This window comes from Pseudorca crassidens, chromosome 5 (assembly GCF_039906515.1).
Source record: "Pseudorca crassidens isolate mPseCra1 chromosome 5, mPseCra1.hap1, whole genome shotgun sequence".
Taxonomy (NCBI): domain Eukaryota; kingdom Metazoa; phylum Chordata; class Mammalia; order Artiodactyla; family Delphinidae; genus Pseudorca; species Pseudorca crassidens.
Window position 1 is genome coordinate 147,887,081 of NC_090300.1, and position 16,299 is coordinate 147,903,379.

At 51.9% G+C, this 16,299-nt stretch overlaps 1 protein-coding gene across 2 annotated transcripts in view; it reads right to left on the bottom strand.

Moving 5' to 3' along the window:
• The window catches only part of ITGB2 (integrin subunit beta 2), a 39,603-nt gene that overhangs the window by 18,690 nt on the left and 4,614 nt on the right, over positions 1 to 16,299 (bottom strand). The window contains exons 2-3 of one of the 2 annotated variants that reach the window (XM_067739658.1): positions 15,200 to 15,284; positions 7,755 to 7,917 (exon numbers count right to left, since the gene is read on the bottom strand). The gene's annotated coding sequence lies outside the window, so the exon portion shown is untranslated. Of the gene's footprint in view, positions 1 to 7,754; positions 7,918 to 14,416; positions 15,467 to 16,299 lie in introns of those variants that run through there. The other variant, XM_067739660.1, reaches the window with a different exon arrangement.

Consider the following 16,299-nt stretch of genomic DNA (forward strand, 5'->3'; position numbering starts at 1 on the left):
CGCTCTGGGGGAGGGCAGGCTCGGGCCGCCCTCCTGAATGTGAGGCCCCGACTCGGCCGGGACAGCTGATCCGAGAGCAGGGAGGGGGGCGTGGGCTCCAGCTGGGCCACCCGAGCCCAGACCTGCGGCACCCTCCCTGCCACCCCGACGGCCCCGAGGCTGCACTCTCCCCAGATCTAATGGCAGCCCCGCCCCAGGACTCAAGGTGCAAAACCCCAAGTCGAGGTGGCTTGAGAAACCCAAGGCCCCACGGGCCTGTGAGGACATTCCGTCAGAGCTACCCTTGAGCCTGACCCTGCCCGGCAGGGGGCTGCTGGCGCGACCGAGTGCGACTGCAGGAAGTGGCGCATCCCCGCGGACCCCGGGCACCCTGAGGATCACCCTTCACGATGAATAAAGCTCTGAGCGTCGGGGTCCGTCAGGGAACACCAGAAGAAAAATAGGATATATTCCTTCCAAATCCCACGCACTCCACAAAAGCCCATAGTCCCTATTTGGTAAAAGACAGAAGAGAAAGAGGAAACATCAAAAAAGAAAGAAAAGTTGAAGAGGCAGAGGGAGGCCCCACGTCCGAGGCAGGGTACGCTGCTGTCAGATGAGGCTTGCTGTCCAAGACGAAAGCTTTGCCGAAGTGCAGACCCTCAGACAAGCCCCTGCGGGGCCCCAGGACTCACCGAGCGTCAGGACTTTGCGTCAGAGCCTGCCCTTGACCGTTCAAGGTCAGACCATAAACCACCTGGTGCTGGTTTCCAAGAGGCACGGCCAGCAAGTGACAAGGAACAGAGATGCTGTCAGGAAAAGGTTACAAGAGGGGAAGGCAGGGGTGCGGTATTCATCCCGGGAGCTGAGGGTGCCAGGCTGCTTCATGTAGAAAAAGGCCAGTGTTGACAATGGATCTAAAATAGGCACCAACCTTTTAAAACCAAAAGACAAAGTTAGGATGTGGTCGTTTCTGTTTTCTGTAAAGACAAAAAAGAATTGGACAGAAGCGGATTCCAGTGGGGGCTGGAACCCCTCCCCCCACCCCCATCCCCGCCCCAGGTCACGGAGTTTCCAGACAGATCGGAAGACGAGGGCAGAGGGGGTTGAGGAAGATGCCACCCACGTATTCTCTGAACCCACACATTCTCGGCCCCAGGAGAATCCACTGCACGTGTTCGTCACTGCTCCATTCACCACCCGTGAAGGCTGATGGCAGAAATTTTTAGGGCCACAGTTTCTGACCAAATGGAATAAAATGAGGTGCCCCCCCAACACACACATGTTAATTAGAACCTTTAAAACACTCTGCTCAATATCCCTAAAGTCCAAGAGCAAATCAAATTTACACAGACAGACACTTCAGAAAAGAGACAGCGCAACTTTCTCTGTTCAACGGGTCCCCGATGGAGAAAGAAGCCTGAGGCCCTAAATGCTTTTCTGCCTGACGGAAGGGAATGATGATACACGTGCAGGATGGAAAGTTCAGACGTGAGAGGAAGAGCCACAAAGCTCAGGAAATAAGGGAAGGGAGGTGGGAAATACACAGACAGCAGAAAAAGTCGATGAATCCGAAAACAAACAAAAGAGCTAAAATTGATAAATACGACGAAAATCGTTTCTTTGGAAAAAGCAATAAAATGGGTCATCTGGAAGAGAGCATGTATGGCAGTCGCCAGGGAGCTTAGGAAAGGAAGAGGCAAGGCAGCAGTGAGCTGTGCACTGGCCTATAAAATGCATCCAGAGCTTCGGGGACAGTCTGTGTGACCCTGGCCCTCGGGCCGGTGGCTGGGGGGAGGGGAGAGAGCAGCGGCCCCCAGACTCAAAGGCACCAGGCAGAGCAAGTTCCCGGGAAGGCACGCGCCGTGGCAGTGCCCCCTCACACCACGGGACCCGTGAACCCAGGTTTAGCAAATAGAAATGATAAAAGCAATAGAAGAATGTGTATCTCAGAGTAAGGACACTCAGCGTAAAAACTAAGGGAGAAAATACCAAGAGGATAGACTCAGACACCCTCGTGGTCCAGTGGTTAAGACTCTGCGCTCCCAGTAGAGGGGGCCTGGGCTCGATCCCTGGTCAGGGAACTAGATCCTGCAGGCATGCCGCAACTAAGACCCAGCGCAGCCAAATAAATAAATATCAAACAAAAGAAGAAGATAGACTCTAAGATGAAAACTCTAATTCGAAAAGATACATGCACCCCAGTGTTCTTAGCAGCAATATTCACGATAGCCAAGACATGGAAGCAACCTAAGTGTCCATCAACAGAGGAATGCATAAGGAAGACGTGGTGCATATATGCAATGGAATACTACTCAGCCATAAAAAAGAATGAAATAATGCCATTTGCAGCAACATGGATGGACCTAGAAATTATTACACGAAGTGAAGTAAGTCAGACAAAGAAAGCCAAACAGCATATGATATCACTGATATGTGGAATCTAAAAATGGATACAAATGAACTAATTTACAAAACAGAAACAGACTCACAGACATAGAAAACAAATATATGGTTTAAAAGGGGAAAGGGGGGAGGGATAAATTAGGAGTTTGGGATGAACAGATACACACTATTCTGTATAAAACAGATAAACAAGGACCTACTGTATAGCACAGGGAACTCTATTCGATATCTGTAATAACCTATAATGGAAAAGAAACTGAAAAAGAATATATACATAGGAAACTGAATCATTTTGCTGTATACCTGAAACATGGTAAATCAACTACACTTGAATAAATTAAATAAATAAAAAGAAGACAAGCTCTAAAAACAAATTTTGTACCTAAAAAATTGAATAGATGTAAATATTTAGTATGTCTCATGCAGAAGGTGAATGGTAATCTTTGTGTCCAAGGAGATTTTAGAAATAATAACAAAAAGGCAAATACCCCATAGAAAAGGATCTTGTGAACAGATAATTCACAAAAGAAGAAATGCAGCTGTTACCAAACATTCGGAAAGGCCGCTCTGGCTGATAATTGGGCATCGTAAGCAAAATATCGAGATTCCTGGTCTAGCTGTCAAACTGGACACTGCTTTTAACATCCATGAGGCCCACCCAGTGGAACCTACATGGCATGAAAATGTGTGGACGGCTGCTTGCAGCTCAATTTTTACAATCAAAAGTCGCTGAGCGGGAAAACAATACATGTAAATAATCGAAACAGGCCATGTTTCTTCTGTGTGGCGGCGTTATAAGTATTTTCAATTTTCTTCATTACTCTGGTTTGTATTTTCCAAACCTTCTACAATAAACATATATAATGATTTTCTTTTAAATTCATACATTTAAGAAAATCTGAACATCGTGGTGGTTGAGGAATTGCTTGGAGATGTCTCCAGATTCCTAAAGTGGTCAGTTTCTCTGTTCCCACTGCGGACACTTCTGAGGACAGTGACCCCCTGCTGGGACATCTGCTCATAGCTCGTTCGCTCACTCATTCATTCACTGAACATGGGCTGCCTGTCTGGCCCCTGGGCACTGCTCTCCCGGATTCTAGGATTCTGACCTCTGCCAAGACCTTAGGGCACCTCCACACCTCCCCCAGATTCCCATCACACCCGAAAGCCCCACTGCTGCAGACACCAATGCGTGGCCACACCCATACTATTTAACAGTGAACTGGGGGTTTGCATCACTAGGTGTTCAGCAAGGACCCCCAGACCACCGTTGGATGCTTCCACCTGCAACAAATTCTAAAGCGTTTGTTTTGTCTTTTGTAACCATATACAAATAAAAATATGTTTACAAAAGAAATAAATTGGTGGAAGCACGGCTCCCGAGGGGCTGCCTTTCTGTGCGCCCCCAGCCCCTGGAGTACTGTGAGAGAACGCATGCCCCGTGCCCACGGAGGCCCGTCAGGCAGGAGCCCTGGCTCGCTGAGGTCTCGTCCGTCAAGGAGGCTGACCTCAGGCCCTGACCTTAGCTCCTCAGCCAGCAGGGAACCCTTCCAACTACTTCTGGCTGCAGCCCAGGGTGCGACACACCCAGACGACCTTCCCTCTGGAAGCTTCCAGAACAGCGGAATCAAGCCACATGGGTGCGGAGGCCTCTGCATCTCAGACTGGCCAGGTCTGAGCATCCGTGGGGCCTGACCCCACACCTGCCAATAGGAAAGGGGCCGTGGTTTGCTCTGTGACGACGCCTGGGCAGTGGCTGTGCAAGGCTGGGCCACAGCGCTGGGGACCACGGCAGACATGGTCAGTTCTCAAGGGAGCCTCAGCTGGTGGGTGGCGGTCCCTGCCTGGACAGCCACTTAGGACCCCAGATCCCAGAGGACCAGGGCAGGGCACTGCCCGTGGCAGCCACCCTGCTGGCCTGGCTACACTCTGCACTCACAGCCTCGATTCGCCCGCAGCTGCCCCGGGGGTGGACCAAACCTGCTCCCTGTTCCTAGGGAGGGCTCTGAGAGGGTAGCCCCTCAGCCACACAGCCAGGACAGACGTCAGCCTGACCCCGGGGCTGACACGCCCAAGTCTGCGCCCAGCTGCCGAGCGAGTGTGGACAGGTGACCCCCCCTCCGGACCTCAGTTTCCCCCCTTGTCACGGAGAGCCAAGGGTGCTGTGACGGTGAATTTCACGTGCCAACTCCGCTGGCCGTGGTACCCAGAGCTTTGCTCAAACCCTCGTCTGGATGTGGTTGTTTGCTGCAAAGGTGTTTCTAGACGAGCCTAACATTACGTAAGTGGACTCTGAGGAAAGCACATGGCCCTCCACGATGTGGGCGGGCCTCAGCCAACCAGTCGAAGGCCTTAAAGAAAAGACTGATGTCCCCCAAGGAGGGGAGACCTCTGCCTCCAGACGGCCTTGGGCTCGAGCTGCAATGCACCTCTCCTCTGGGTCTCCAGCCCGCCCTGCAGATTTGGGGTTTGCCAGCCTCCACAATCGTAGAAGCCCCGAAATAAATCTCTGCCTCTACACAGACGCGCACACGCACGCGCACGCGCACGCGCACGCGCACGCGCACGCGCACGCGCACATCCCATTGGTTCTGTCTCTCTGGGGAGCCCGCACCACTACAGACCCCAACAAGAGCACCCCAGGCTCAGGGGTTTTCAGCACCACTTCGAGGTGAGCGGGCAGAGCCGTGCTTTCCTGCTCCGTGTGTTTCAGAGGCAGTGAGGGTACCGGGCTCCTGTTTCTCTCCACCCCCATCAGAGCCCTGCGGTGGCGGCACTCCACCCCTGGGCCTGCGTGACACGGTTTCAGACCTGGGCTGCGTGGGGTGCCGTGCTGAGCAGGGACCGTGCCAGGGCTCACGCGGAAGCCACAGGGTCCGCTGGCTCCCAGGCACCCCCGACCCTGCTGCTCGACTGCTGGGAGGGTGAGCCGCCCGGACACCCCCAGCTTTTGGTCGGGGGGGGGGGGACCTTGGACCAGGCAGGAAGGCCTGCTCGGGTCACAGGCTGGCAGCTCAGGGACTCACCTGCACCTGCCATGTCCCCAAGACACCCACTCGCCAGCGGTGGGAGAGTCTGGAAACCCCCAGGCCCACCGAGGACTCCCCTCTACATGGCCTACCCTGCCCGGGAGGGGGAAGGCAGGCGCTCTTTCTGAGCAGCTTGGGGACCCCGCCCGCTGCTACAGCTGAATGTGGACTCCACCAGCCTGACGGGGGACGGGGGACGGGGCCCCAGCGGCCAGGTAGGTGACACGTGGCAGCATGGCTGGGACAGGTGGGTCTCGGCATCCCAGGGCCCATGGGACTCGGCACCTTCCCCCGCCAGCCGCGTGCTCGCTGGGGGCCTCAGCGCCCCCATCGGGCATCAGCTCTCCGCTCGGGCAGGTCTGGGTGACGACAGAACCGACACCCCATTTTAGGTCCAGTTTGTGCAAAGGGAAACGGACAGTGACCACACTAGCATCCCAGCCCTGCCCGCCTGGTGGTGTCACCGTGGCGTCACCAGGAGACTGCCTAGTGCTGGCGGGGAGCGCCGGACGGGGCTTCTCAGCTGGGGGCACAGTTATTAGCTGCGGGCAGCTGTCCCACAACGTGGGCTCAGGCGGGACCGTGGGCCGCTCGCGGTGACAGGTGTGCAGGCCGCCGGACCCTGCCACCCAGGACTCTTCCTAGAGCTGGCGGGGCCCGAGTCAGGAGACGCCACTGCAGGCTCTGTGCTGCCCCATTCGTGGGGCGGAGCCTCTCCACAGCCCTGTAACCGGCGGAGCTCGGCCTGAGCTGAACCCGCGGGACCCTGTGGACGCAGACCCACACCTTCGCCCCCTCCAGGGAAGCGAGTTTTGAATTACAATTTGATATAGAGTCAGCTGGAGTGTAAATACGGGCCCATTTCGCAGATGGGAGGCCCAGCAGCAGGCCTATCTCCTGCCCACCTTGCCGGGGTGCAGACAGGCCTTTCCCATCCCCTGGACAGTGGTGACCCCTCTGCTGAGCTTCTTCAGGGCCCCGGCTGTCTGGGGTGTCTTCCCTCGTGAAATCTCCAGGAAGCGACCGTGACCGGCCCGGGTCCAGTCCGGCACAGCGCAAGCTGACAGCCGCAGGCAGACCGATCCACGCGGATTTCAGCGGAGAAACCCGAGGCCAGTGGAGCGGTGTCTGGCTGCGGGGCCGAGCCCCTCGAGAAATGTCTCCATTCACTCCCGTCGGGACAAAGCCCTGGGGCAGCCGTGAGTCCCCTCTCCCGGCGCTTGTCCAGGTCCTCGGGCCCCAGTCCCCCCAATCCTAAGGGGACAGGCCTCCAGGGGCCTGGTTGTGGGAGGTTTAGGTCACACACCCAATGCCTCACCCCCTAAAGCTTAACTGTCACCCAGCGTGTTCACGTCGTTAGGCCAGAGCTGGTGAACCTTCGGGAGTCCCAGAGAAGCAGCAGACCCACCCCTGAGACAATGTACCACACACACACACACACACACAGACACACAGACACACAGACACACACAGAACACAGACACACACAGAACACAGACACACACACAAATACACTCACATACAGACACATACATACACACACAGACACACACACAGACACACACAGAACACACACACACATACAGACACACACACACACAGACACACAGACACACACAGACACACACACAAATACACTCACATACAGACACATACATACACACACAGACACACACAGAACACAGACACACACACAAATACACTCACATACAGACACATACATACACACACACACACAGACACACACACACACACACACACACACACTGCTGGAGGACAGAACCACGCCGGCAACCACAGAGCTGTGAAGACAGAACAGGACCTGCTCAAGCAGGAAGTGGAAGGCGCAGCTGGGGAGGCCCAGGGACCCTCCTGCACGGCCTGGCCGTGCCGGCCCCGTACCCACCAGACAGCGGTTTTGCCTGTCCCCCAGCCTCCTCCTGGCTCTGCCCGGCCTCGCAGCCCCCGCATCAGGGCTCAGCAAGTGCCTGGGGCTTGTTGAGGGACCCTCACCAGGGGAGCCGAGGCTGGGGTCTGAGTGCATCCTCCCAGCGTGCCGGTCCCATCTCCTTGGTTACATCCCTCCCATCACCCCGCCACTAGCTCTGCCCACGGTGGGCTCAGCACTTCCCCTTGCCGGATCTCAGCTCAGGGGGCCTAGAGTGGACGATCCCAGGGTGTGTGACATGGACCAGGGCCGCCAGGGCCTCCGCAGGCTGGGCCCCTTGGAGCTGCCCGCCTTGGGAAGGGCAGCAGCCATGGCCGGGGGAGAGCCTCAGGGCTGAGCTGCTCCCCTTCAGAGGAACCAGCCCGGACACAGGGGGGCCTCTGTCCACTCACCTGCTCGATGCTCTGGAGTCTCAGCAGGGCTGGTCCTGGCTGGGCTGGCAGGGGCTTGGGCTCCGCTCTTCACCAGGCCGGTGCTGCAGCGGGTGTGGGAAGATGCCGGCCCGCCCGAGACTCCACTGGTGAAGGCGCGATGCTTCCTGTTCTAAGTCAGGAACTGGAGGAAGTAGTTACGTGTGGCTGGTTGCACCACATGTGCCCCTTCCAACCTCACCCCGTCTGCCTACAGGGCCCCTGACAGAGGGCTGTCAGAGGAGCAACACACAATGGGAACACACCATCCGTCACACACGCTCACAGCTGGAAGTGGAACAGCGTGCGGGGAGGACGGGGTGGGAGCAGGGCCTCTGGCGGCACCATGCGATGCCCCCACGGGCCGAGGGGGTGGCCGTGCCCCGCAGGGGACAGAAAACCCTGGAGGGCAGTGCCCAGGAATTTTCACCCCAGGAAGGGACCCGGCCCGCAGACTGTGCACACGGGAGGGGAGCATGCCCCCACCAAAGAAGAAGCAGACAGGCACTGGGGACTCAAACTTGGGTCACGGAAATTAAAAAGCATCACACGGACCAAAGGGCAGAATAAGAAGCTGGAGAGCAGGATGAGGGCGTTGGCCCGGGAGGACGACGGGACAGGGAAGAGGCAAGTCCGTCTGCCCGGCCCCGCCCGCAGCAATTCCAGGAGAGAACAGCAAACAGAGAGGGGAGAGACCCGGACAACAGAAGAGGAGGTCCGAGAGAGGACCGGACCCAGATGAAGAGGCTGCCGCGTGGCTTGGGAGGAAGAACAAAGGTCCCGAAACTGGTTAAATTGTGATGCTATCACAGAACGTTAGTGATAGAAAGAAAACAGGACAGATTCAGAGAGAGACAGAGACAGACAGAGAGAGAGAACGAGGGAAGGGGAGGGTTAGGGTGGGGAGGAAGGGAAGCAGAAGAGGAGACACTGGTTACATCCACAAAGGAGCAGAAAGCAGAGCCTTCAGACGAAGCAGGGCTCAGACACATAACGACCCTAAAGTCTGTTTGGAAGAGGCACTCCCGAAATAAAGACAGACGGATGAAGGAATCCCAGAGGAATCCATGGGTCCCTGAGGGAAAGGCGACCAAAGAAATAAGGAAAGATTGTTAAGCCTAAGTAATTGTGGATTTTAAAACAGAGGTAAAAATATTAACAATTGGAAACAAAAATCCTAGAGGAGCAGAAGAGATGAGCAGGTGCTGCAGCTTCTGATACTCATCAATGGACACTTCGCTAGGAAATAGTTAATTTTATATGTGACAACGATTAAAACTCTCCTAAAGAATAGAACCAGGAAGTATACATCTGAAAAAGAAGAAAATATGACAAATCCTTCTTTTAAGGCAAGGGAAACAGAACAAACAAGAAAGATTGTGAACTAAGAACACACACTAAGGTATCAGGGATGATTTCAGAAGTTCCGGAGAATCCAGAGTTCCAGGGTCACAGCACCTGCGAAGGGGTCACCTTCCTCAAATATAGTCTCGATGAGTTTTAAAAATAGAGCAAACTCTAATGATATGTTCTCTGTCAAGGGAACTTCCTCTTTATGGAACTACTCCAGAAAATACAACAAAAAAGGAAGAGATTGAGAATGTCCCCGAATCGCGCCCCCTGGTGACTGTCGCTGGCTGTGACACCACAAGGACACACTCCACTCAGACACAAGTTGCTTGCTGTCCTAGGCCTTGGAGAAAACCGCATTAGAAAGTAAGTTAATCATAAAGTAAATAACATAAAAATCACAACTTTTACCCTTGAACCCGAATCACGTCAACACTTCACCTCCCAGTACATAGGAGCAATGGGGACAGAGGGCTGGGTTAATGGTCTGGCAGGGATGCAGTGAGCAAAATCCAGGCTGGAGAGAAGCCCCCAAGAAGAAGAGCAGGTTGCAAGAGAGGAGAGGAGGTGTGGGAACCCGAGATAAGAGATGGGAGAGAATAGCAACCAGGCACAGTGCACAGACCACAGGACGTTAACAAACAACTGGTAAACTTTCGGACGTGTTAAAGGTTTTGCGATTACGTTACAGAATCGTCACCTTTTAGAGTCTCATGTTAAGATATCTGCACAGGACACGACAGGATGTTTCAGATTTGCTTCCAAACAATCAGGGGTGGGGTGGGTAGTTTCATGAGGAAGAAAGAAGAAAAAATTCTTGGCAAAGTAAAGCAAAATATTAAGATTTGATGAAGTTGGATGGTGGGTACAAGGGTGTAGGGATGCTGATCTCCACCCTTTTCTGTAGTCTTGAGATAATCTATTTTCTTTTTTGAAAAGGAACTAATGGGTTGGGAGACTGGGATTGACATATATACACTAATATGTATAAAATGGGTAACGAATAAGAACCTGCTGTATAAAAAAGAAAATTCAAAAAAAAAAAAAGAAGGAACTAACGGGGAGTGACTGCAAACGAGCATGAGGACCTTTTGGGGGTAACAGAAATGCTCTAAAAATAGATTGTGGTGATGATTGCACAAATCTGTAAATTCAGCTAAAAATCATTATCATTAAGTTGTATACTTAGTATGAGTGGATATTGGCATTCAAATTCTATCTTAATGAAGCTGTAAAAAATGAATTGAAATTAAGAATAAGAAAAAAAGGCACCAACATCTTCCAGTCCCAGCTAAGACACAGTAAGCACACTGCACTCCACCTTTATACTGACCAGAGCTGGAAATATCACACAGAATAAAATAAAGCAACTTTCTAGACAGACTGGGGTGAGACATCAGAACCCGAGGAAAGGCTGATATGGTAGCAAATGTCTTGTCCCCCTACATCCCGTGCGTTAGATTCAAGGTAGCCTGCACCCCAGGACAGCACAGTGAGCACAGCCAAGAGAACCCCTCCTTTCTGGTCAGTGGGCTGGGAGGAGCAATGCCCTGAAAGACAGAGAGAGTTCAGAGAAATACCCTATTTCATTTTCTTTTTCCTGGTCTTGCCCCAGAGACAAATTTCTGTCCCAAAGCCGCACTCCCAAGATGGTGGTAGCAGCAGCTATAGCGGCAGAAGCTATTGTAATCGTCACTTTGACCCAGAGGTGGATCTAGGCACAGGAAGCATGTGACAGTGCAGGAGGCTAAAATTCCTGCTTTATAGCCAGAGGACCCGGAAGGGAAGACTCGGGAAGCCAGAGAGCATCAGAGAAATTAATAAGAAGGAGGTTAAGAAAGAGACCCTATAGAGCCTATTTTTAAAAATTTTATTTATTTATTTTGGTTGCGCCAAGTCTTAGTTGTGGCAGGCCTGCTCCTTAGTTGCGGCTCTCGGGCTCGCTAGTTGCGGCATGCAAAACGTTAGTTGGGGCATGCATATGGTATCTAGTTCCCTGACCAGGGATCGAACCTGCATCCCCTGCATTGGAAGATGGATTCTTAACCACTGCACCACCAGGAAAGTCCCCTATAAAGCTTTATATGAAGTTCCAGACTCACCCCTGAGCTGGACATATGTGGAAATGACCCAAATACCATGTCAAAGGCTTTGAAAATTGAATCGTGGTGTAGACGACTGCCAGGGTTGAAAACTGGACCGGGGGATGCAAGTGCAAGATGGATCCAAGTAGCACAGCAGAGACTTTGAAAACTAAACTCACATCGGAAGCACAGCCCACAGGAGGCAGGTCTGAACTTGTGGTCTGACCCAACCAGGCTGATGGCCAGAAAAAAAAAAAAAGAGAGAGAGAGAGAAATGTTGGAGAACATTGGAGAAGATTTTGATAGGATCCAGAGTCTCATTAAATAATATCTAAAGTGTCCAAGACACAATTGAAAAGTTACTCAAACAGCAACAACAACAAAGAAAATCTCAAGCATTTGTAAGAGAAAAAAACAACGAATAGATGTCAACTCTGAGATGGTCCAAATGTTGACATTATCACATAAAGCATCTAAATCAATTACATAAAATGTGCTCCATTAAGGAAGGAAAACACCCTTGAAACAAATGCAAAGGTAAAAATTTTCAGCAGAGATATAAAAGCTATAGAAAAGAACCAAATGGGTATTAAAATTAAAAATATGATTACAGAAATAAAAAATTCACTGAGTGGGCTTAACAGGAGAGTGGTGAAGACAGAAGAAAGAGTGAGTGAACTTGAGGACCAATAGAAATTATCCAATATTAAAGACAAAGAGAAAACAAAGATTGACAAAAAATGAACAGAGCCTGGAGACCCGTGGAATAACATCAAGAGATCTAACATTTGTTGCCGTTGGAGCCCCAGGATGAGAGGCATAACGGGTTGACCCAGAAAAAGTATTTGAAAAAATAATGGCTGAAAACTTCCCAAATTTGATGAAAAATATAAATATACAGATTAAAGAATCTCAGTGAATCTCAAATAGGATAAACTTGAAGAGAATCAAGCCTATACACACCACACTTAGACTGCTGGAAACCAAAGATAAAGAAACATGTCCTGAAAGCCTCCTGGGAAAATGGCACATCACATATAGAGGAAGAACCATTTGAAAACATCACATTTCCCGTCAGAATCACGGAGGTCAGAAGGCAGTGGAACAACCTGTATAAAGTGCTCAAAGGAAAGAACTGCCGGCTCTCAATTCTGTTCCCACAAAATCATTTCCACCAACGAAGGGGAAATAAAAACATTCTCGGGACTTCCCTTACAGTCCAGTGGTTAAGGCGGAGCTTCCACTGCAGGAGGCGAGGGTTCAACCCCTGGTTGGGGAACTAAGATCCCGCAGGCCATGCAGTGTGGTCAAAAAACAAACAAACAAAAAGACACTTGCAGATGAAGGGACAGTAAGAAAATTAGTCCCCAGCAGACAACTTTAAAAGAAATCTTAAGATTTCAGGAGGGAAATGATACCAGAGGAAAACTGGGAAACTTAGAAATGAAGAAAAAACAACAGAAAAGGAAACTAGCGGGTAACTACGCTATTTTCCCTCTTAAGGTCTTTGCAATATGTTGATGGTAAAAATGACAACATTGTCTGGTGGGGTTTTCAATGAATGTGGATGTAAACTACGTGGCAGCTCCAACATAAAAGGAGAGCAGTGAAGGGACACACACGGTTTTAAAGTTCCACTTCATTTCACGTGAAATGGTAAAATGCTCATTTTAAGTAGACAACGAGGTGTTTAGTATATATATTGCAATTCCTCCAGCAACCATTGAAAAACCTGTATAAAAAGATATAGTTTAGGGCTTCCCTGGTGGCGCAGGGGTTGAGAGTCAGCCTGCCGACGCAGGGGACGCGAGTTCGTGCCCCGGTCCAGGAAGATCCCACATGCCGCGGAGCGGCTGGGCCCGTGAGCCATGGCCGCTGAGCCTGCACGTCCGGAGCCTGTGCTCCGCAACGGGAGAGGCCGCAACAGTGAGAGGCCCGCGTACCACAAAAAGAAAAAAAAAAAAAGATATAGTTTAAAAATCAACCGATAAATTAAAATGTAATACTAAAAACACTGATACAATCCAAAAGAAAGCAGAAAATGGAAATAGAAAAGTGAAAACCAAAGGGAGCAAACAAAACAAAAATTTGAACAATAGACCTAAATCCAACAACTTCAATAATTACATTGTGTAAATGATCTAAATATACCAACGGTAAGATAGATACTAGCAGGTGGAATTTCTAAAAATATGGCCCAACTATATGCTACCTGTAAGAAAAACACTTTAAATATGACAATATAGGTAGGTAAAAAGACGACGGATGGGAAAGATACACCATACAAGCACTAATAAAGAGAAAAATAGAATGACTGTGTTCATATCGAGCAAAGTAGACTTCACAACAATGCAAAGTACCAGGTGTATGGTGGGGCTTGACTTAATGATGGAAGGGTCTATTCAACAAGATGATACAACAATTGTGAATGTGCATACATCTAACAACATCAAAACACATGAAGCAAAATCTGAAAGAACTAACAGGAGAAATCGACAATGACAGCTGGAGCCTTCAACACTCCTTTCCCAGTAAATCAATTTTTAAAAAATTAGACACAAGATCGGCAAGTGCACAGGAGACCTAAAACGCAGCCCCGACCAACTGGACCCGAAAGACGTTCCACCCAGCAGCAGCAGCAGGAGGTGCCCACAACACGGTCACCAAGGAAGACTGAGTCCTGGGCCGTAACAAAAACCAGGACACATTTAAGAGAACTGAAATCATGCACGATACGTTCCGTAGCCATAATGGAATTATTAAATGGAATTAAACCAGAAAATAAGCAACGGAAAGCCAGAAGAAATCTCCTAAGAAACAACGTACTTCTAAATGATCCATGGATCAAACAGAGCCTCAAGGGAAATTAGAAAAGAGTTTGGACGGAATGAAATGAAACACAACATACCGTATTTGTAGGATGCAGCTAAAGCAAGGTGTAGAGGGAAATTTATAGCATTCAATGCAAACATCAGAGACCCAACAACGTGAATGATTCTCAGGTATTGTGCTGAGAAGACCAGCAAGACAGAGACTCCAGCCTATGGGGAGATTAGCATCAGACCTGCCGTGAGAATCCTCCCAGCCATCTGGGGACAAGATCTACAAGGCGAATTAAAGAGTGGGGCGAAATGGGGGTGGCATCCTGCATTTAGGTGCACAGCGTGCACCCCATTCGGCTCAGCGGCACCCACCAGGAACAATACCCACCAGTGCGGGTATCGTTCTGTGTCCATCGTTGTGAAGTGTCTGTGTCTTTAGGGGGCAGTATTTGTATGAAATGTCATTAAATCTCATCTAGTACCAGGGAGATGGCCTCGGCCAACCCTGGCACATCCGTTCCTGGGAACTCACGAAGTAGTTGAAACGCCGGCGGCAAGAAGGCAGACAGGGAGTTCTGGGAATGAAAGCGTGAAACAGAGGACATCGCGGGCCTCTGTGGGGGTGAGCGAGAGGGACAGGGCTTTGCACCTCGAAGAGACCTGAAGCCAGGGGTGCGCTTTTGCAGCAGCATTCGGGGGGCCACCCTCGCCCCTAAGTCAGTCGAGAGATTCCACTTCCAGTCACCTTCACCTCCGCCTTCCAGAAAATGGACTTTATTTCACCAGGCGCTCACTGAGGACTCCAGGGCCTGGGCGGGACACTGAGCTGGACGCCCACAGGGTGCACGGCCATGCCCTCCGGAACATCATGGCCTGGCTCAGGAGGCAAGCATGCCATGGTGATATAAAGCAGGATGAGGAGGGATACCCAAGTGTGCCAGGCCTGGGGGCTGGGGCGGGCAGGAGGCAGCCAGGTGAGTGTAGAAAAGAGGAAGAGATGCCATCCCCTTGCCATCGTGGACACTGACCTGGGCACCCCCGCCCCCTTCCCGCCCAGCCATGTCCCCACAACACACAGCCCCGAGAGCACAAGAAGGGGGCTCCTATGCAACAGTGTGAAGATTAAGAAATATTTAATGATGGAGAACATGCGAAGGGGTTCCAAGCTCACCATACAGAGGTTCCCGGGGGGGTGCAGTTTTGTTGCCAACACTGGGGGGAGGCTGCAGTCACACATGAGGCCCACGATGCTGTGTCTGTGGGACAGATGAGGCACGAGAGCCGGAGAAAGACCAACCCAGCACCCAGCACCCAAAAGGCAGAACGCAGTCCCTTGAGAACTCGCCCCACGTGACGTGCGGGCGTTCACGGGAGCAGCAAGGCTGCCAGCAGCTCCTTCCCAGCCCCCAGCTCCTGGCTGGCACGCCTCCACCATCTCACCTCCCTCTGCCAACCGCCCTCCCACCTGACCTGCAAATTCCCCCTCCAACCCAGCCCTTGTCTTCTCCAGACCCCTCCCCCACCTTAAAAAGAGAAATTCTCTTTTTAATTTCTTCCTGCCAGTAGCTTCCTCCTGCAATGTTGATTCAGCTGTTGCTCTTTTGTGGGGAGGTGGGGGGGGGGTGGGAGGTGGGGGGGTGGTGGCGGTGGGGTGGGAGGTGGGGGGGTGGTGGCGGTGGGGTGGGGAGGCAGGGATGGGAGATGGGGTGAGGGGGGAATGGGGGGTGGGGAGGCAGGGATGGGAGGCGGGGTGGGGGTGGGGGTGGGGAGACGGGGGAAGGGGGAGGTGCTGGCAGAGGCAGCTGCAGAGGGGGTGGCAAGCACACTCCAGGGGGGGCTGGGGGACCAGAGCAGGAAGTAGTGCCCGCCAGTGGCAAGGGCTCCAGCAGCTCTTGCTCATCTGGCCCCCCACAAACCCACACCAACAGGCAGAAAGCCACCCAGCCAGGGCAGTGGAGGGCCTTGCTCTAATCCAGGCCACGTACGTGCAGGAGGGTAGCCAAGTGAGCACGGAAAGGAGAGAAGAGATTTGAGAGGCTGGGGGCTGTTTCTAGCTACCTACTGTCCTGAACGCTGGCCACAGCACACCCAGCCCCACTTCTCACTGTCAAGCAGAGGGCCTTTACTCCTTAGCCCTCCTCCTGGCGGCTTTCTCTGTTTGTGGGAGGAAGCTGAAGAGGTGGCATTCCTATTTCCCTGACATACCTGGAAGGAAGGTGTCTGAGCACACCAGGGAGGCCGGGGTGGGGGCTGGGGCCTGGGCAGGGGTTG